The sequence below is a fragment of the Chlorocebus sabaeus genome, chromosome 15 (genome assembly GCF_047675955.1).
Source record: "Chlorocebus sabaeus isolate Y175 chromosome 15, mChlSab1.0.hap1, whole genome shotgun sequence".
Lineage (NCBI taxonomy): Eukaryota > Metazoa > Chordata > Mammalia > Primates > Cercopithecidae > Chlorocebus > Chlorocebus sabaeus.
The window spans coordinates 52140718-52145367 of NC_132918.1; the positions used below are offsets into that span (position 1 = coordinate 52140718).

Below are 4650 nucleotides of genomic sequence, written 5' to 3' on the forward strand. Positions count from 1 at the left end.
GCAGTAAGAACCACAGCTAATTCTTTGGGCAGATTTCTCTATTCTCTTTACATCCAAGGAGAAGAATTCCTCTGCCCTTCCCAGGGAACAGAAGCCTGCTGTGCTCACTCAGAGGAAGATTCTGATCAGAGAACACATCAGCATTTAGAAAACTGCAACTTCTAAGTCACCTTGGGCAGAGTGAATGCTGTGGACCAAGCTGGAGATGCAGGGAAGTGGGAGCGCAGACTGAAAAGATGCAGACCGCTGGGGCACTACCCATTTCTCAGGTTCTGATCTGCTGTAGTACTAGGAGTTTACTCAGGTCTGTGTCTGCCTCCTTTCTGAACAGGCCAAATAATTTATCCAAACAGCCTTCCTACAGCAGCTCCCCACTCCACGTGGCCAGATAGGAGTTCCAGACCAGTGTTGTCTCCTGGGACATTAACACAGCAGCCAAGTTTATTGATGCTGGGGCAATCACAGTTGGTTGGTTGGTTTGAGATAGGGTCTCACTTTGTCATCCAGACTGGAGTGCAATGGCACAATCACAGTTCACTACGGCCTCAACCTCCTGGGCTCAAGCGATCCTCTCACCTCAGCCGCCTTTGTAGCTGGGACTACAGATGCATGCCACCACGTCCAGCTAATTTTTTAATATTTTGTAGAGACTGGGTGCTGCAATGTTCCCAGGCTGGTCATGAACTCTTTAACTCAAGCAATCTGCTGGCCTGGGCCTCCCAAAGTGCTGGGATTACAGGTGTGAGCCACCACACCCAGCCCATGATTGTAACTGGCTCAAGGGCTGGCAGAGGAATGGTGTTTGGCAGCTTGATCATTCGCTATACCATGAGCCCATCTCTCAAGGAGCAGCTCTTCTATGCCATTCTGGTCTTTGCCCTGTCTGAGGCCATGGGGCTCTTCTGTTTGACGGTCACCTTCCTCATCCTCTTCGCCATGTGAAACTCCATGGGGGTCACCTTCTCACCCCAGGTGCTATGACTCCGTAACATTCCTGGTGCTGGCATGTGCTAAGTTTTACCACTAAACACGATTCTCTCTCTCTTTTTTTTTTTTTTAAAGGGGCGGGTGGGGGGCGACTCTATTGGTAGAATGAATACTGCACTGGGAATCCAGAGCTTAGAACCCTGGTTTTCAGTTCTGGTGCTTTGGCTAAGAGGCTGTGTTATGTTAACCAAACTTCCTCCAATAATTTCCTTTTTCAGAAGATACAACTAAGTTAACCTGTTTTAGACCCAAGGCTGGGACAACAGCTGTCAGAGTTTTCTGAATGTCCGTTCTGGTTCAGCTATACCTTGCTTTCTTTAGTTATCTTTATAGAGCAGTGAAAAATTCACCTTTATGACAAATGATTGCATTACCATGTAAAACTTTCCACCACAGCAAGCCAGGCAAAAATATGACTGTATATGATCCCTGCTCAAGGGAAGTATGTAGAAATAAAATGATTCTTGTACTGCAGTAGTGCAATTGCTGAGTGGGAATGTGGGCAGGACATGAGGATTTCTTTTTTAAAAGTTTCTGCAACATAGATCATGCATGGTATCTCAAGCCTGTAATGCTAGCACTTTAGGAGGCCAAGGCAGGAGGATCCCTTGAGCCCAGGAGTTCCAGAGCAGCCTGCAAAACATAGGGAGATCCTGTCTCTTAAAAAAAAAAAAATGCAGTGGCTCATGCCTGTAATCCCAACACTTTAGGAGGCCAAAGCAGGTGGATCGTGAGGTCAAGAGATCAAGACCAGCTGGGCGTGGTTGCTCACACTGGTAATCCCAGCACTTTCGGAGGCTGAGGCAGGCGGATCACGAGGTCAGGAGTTTGAGACCAGCCTGGCTAGCATGGTGAAACTCCATCTCCACTAAAAATACAAAAAATTAGCCAGGCATGGTGGTGCACACCTGTAATCCCAGCTACTCAGGAGGCTGACTCAGGAGAATCACTTGAACCCAGGAGGTAGAGGTTGCAGTGAGCTGAGATCGTGCCATTGCACTTGAGCCTAGGCGATAGAGTGAGACTCTATTTCAAAAAAAAAAAAAGAGAGAGAGAGAGATCGAGACCATCCTGGCCAACATGCTAAACCCTGTCTTTCATAAAAGTATAAAAATTAACTGGCCATGGTGGCGCGTGCCTGAAGTCTCAGCTACTCAGGAGGGTGAGGCAGGAGAATTGCTTGAACCTGGGAGGCAGAGGTTGCAGTGAGCCTAGATCATGCCACTGCACTCCATCCTTGCGACAGAGCGAGACTCCATCTTAAAAAAAAAATATATATATATATAGTAATAATAATAAAATTAAATTAAATTAAAAATAAAAAATTAAAATTAAATTTAAAATTAAATTTAAATTTAAATTAATTAAAAATAAAAATTTCAAATTAAAATTAAAAAGTCACTACAACATTGTCATGTTTTCTACTTGTTGGTAATATTTAAGCACCTAGGCTGGGTAACATAGCGAAACCCCATCTCTACAAAAAAAAATACAAAAATTAGCCAGGTATGGTGGCGGCACCTGTAGTACCAGCTGCTTGGGAGGCTGAGGTGGGAGGATTGCATGAGCCCAGGAGGCTGAGGCTGCAGTGACTGTGATCATGCCATTGGACTTCAGCCTGGGCAACACAGCAAGACAACGTCTCAAAAAAAAGATAAACACAAATTTAAAGTGATATAACAAATATAATAGGCTGGGCATAGTGGCTCACACCTGTAATTCCAGCCCTTTGGGAGGCCAAAGCAGGCATATCGCCTGAGGTCAGGAATTCAAGATCAGCCTGGCCAACATGGTGAAACTCCATCTCTACTAAAAACATGAAAATTAGGGCCAAGCATGGTGGCTCACGCCTGTAATCCCAGTACTTTGGGAGGCTGAGGCAGGTGGATCACCCGAGGTCAGGAGTTTGAGACAACCCCGGCCAACATGGTGAAACTCCCATCTCTAGTAAAAATACAAAAATTAGCCAGGCATGATGGCACATGCCTGCAGTCTCAGCTACTCGGGAGGCTGAGGCAGGAGAATCGCTTGAACCTGGAAGGCAGAGGTTGTAGTGAGCTGAGATCTCACCATTGCACTCCAGACTGGGCGTCACAGTAAGACTCTGTCTAAAAAAAAAAAAAAAAATTGGCATGTGTGGTGGTGGGGCCCCTGTAATCCCAGCTATTCGGGAAGCTGAGGCAGGAGAATCACTTGAATCTGGAAGGCAGAGGTTGCAGTGAGCCAAGGCTGTGCCATTGCACTCCATCCAGCCTGGGCAACAAGAGCGAAACTTTGTCTCAAATAAATAAATAAATAAATAAAATAAAGTGATATAATAGATTATTAAAAATTATTCAAGTTTACTTAAGACAGCAAAATTTGAAAAACTCATCTCTCCTCACCACCCAATCATTTATTGCCCATTGTAGGCCAGGAACCCCAGGAAGTAGACTCTGGAACAAACTTGTGTGCAGGTGGTTCATTGGCAAGTGCTCTCAGAAACATGTGTAAAGCAGTGAGAAAAGCAAGATCTGGCACAGAGAGAAGTTAGGCTGTGATGCAGTTGCGACAGAGGCTTCAGCAATCCTTCAGGGAGCTCTGAAGCTAGGACGGCCATTCAGAATTGTCCCAAACTGAGGCAAAGGGGAGATGCATTTATATCCCATAATAATCAGTCATTGGATGCAATCTATTCTTAGGCAGGAACTTAAACTTGGCAAAGCAGCTACACACAACTAAAATTGCAGTCTGGGGAGGCACTATACAGTAAGCTGTCAGCAGGCAACATTCCTGGCAACTGGAATAAGTGGTTTGTACTAAAGAGGGGCACCTAGACAACACACCACAGTAGCTACTACAGCTGTAAACGTAAACTCCTATTCCTCTCCTGATACAAAAATCAGCAGAGTTACATGTGTATCCTTCAAGACCTGTGTTTTTGTTTCTTTTTCTTGTTCTTTTTTTTTAGTAAAACAATTGCATAATATTTCATATTACAGATGTTCAATTTCATCAGATTTTTTTTTTTTTTGAGACAGAGTCTTGCTCTGTCACTAGGCTAGAGTGCAGTGGCACGATCTGGGCTTACTGCAACCTCCACCTCCCAGGTTCAAGAGATTCTCTTGCCTCAGCCTCCCAAGTAGCTGGGACTATAGGCGCGTGCCACCACGCCCGGCTCACTTTTTGTATTTTTAGTAGAGATGAGGTTTCACCATGTTGGCCAAGATGGTCTCAAACTCCAGACCTCGTGATCCGCCCACCTCAGCCTCCCAAAGTGCTGGGATTACAGGCGTGAGCCACTGCGCCCGGCTCATCAGATGCTTTTTTGACATTTCTTGGAATTATCATATGGTCATCCTCAAGCTTATCTGATTCTCAAGGTTGAACTGAAAATGTGTGCGCACAGCAAAGAACATTTTGGAAAATAATCAATAACAAAGCAAATTGCCTTAGCAGATAGCAAATCATAGTAAAAAGCAATAGTAATCTACACAATATGATATCATTGCATGAATAAATAAATGAATGGAAATGAATAGAAAATCCAAAAACATATTCTTTTATATATGAAAATATTTTTAGTTTATAATAAAGATGGAATTTTTCCAGCCTGGGCAATATAATGAAACTCTATCTCTATAAAAAATTTAAAAATTAGCCAGACATGGTGACATGCATCTG

General features: G+C 44.0%; 1 pseudogene; it reads left to right on the plus strand.

The window, feature by feature from the left end:
• The first annotated feature begins 236 nt into the window (after nucleotides 1–236).
• Nucleotides 237–1153, plus strand: LOC140713546 (ATP synthase F(0) complex subunit C1, mitochondrial-like; annotated as a pseudogene).
• Nucleotides 1154–4650: the final 3497 nt, after the last annotated feature.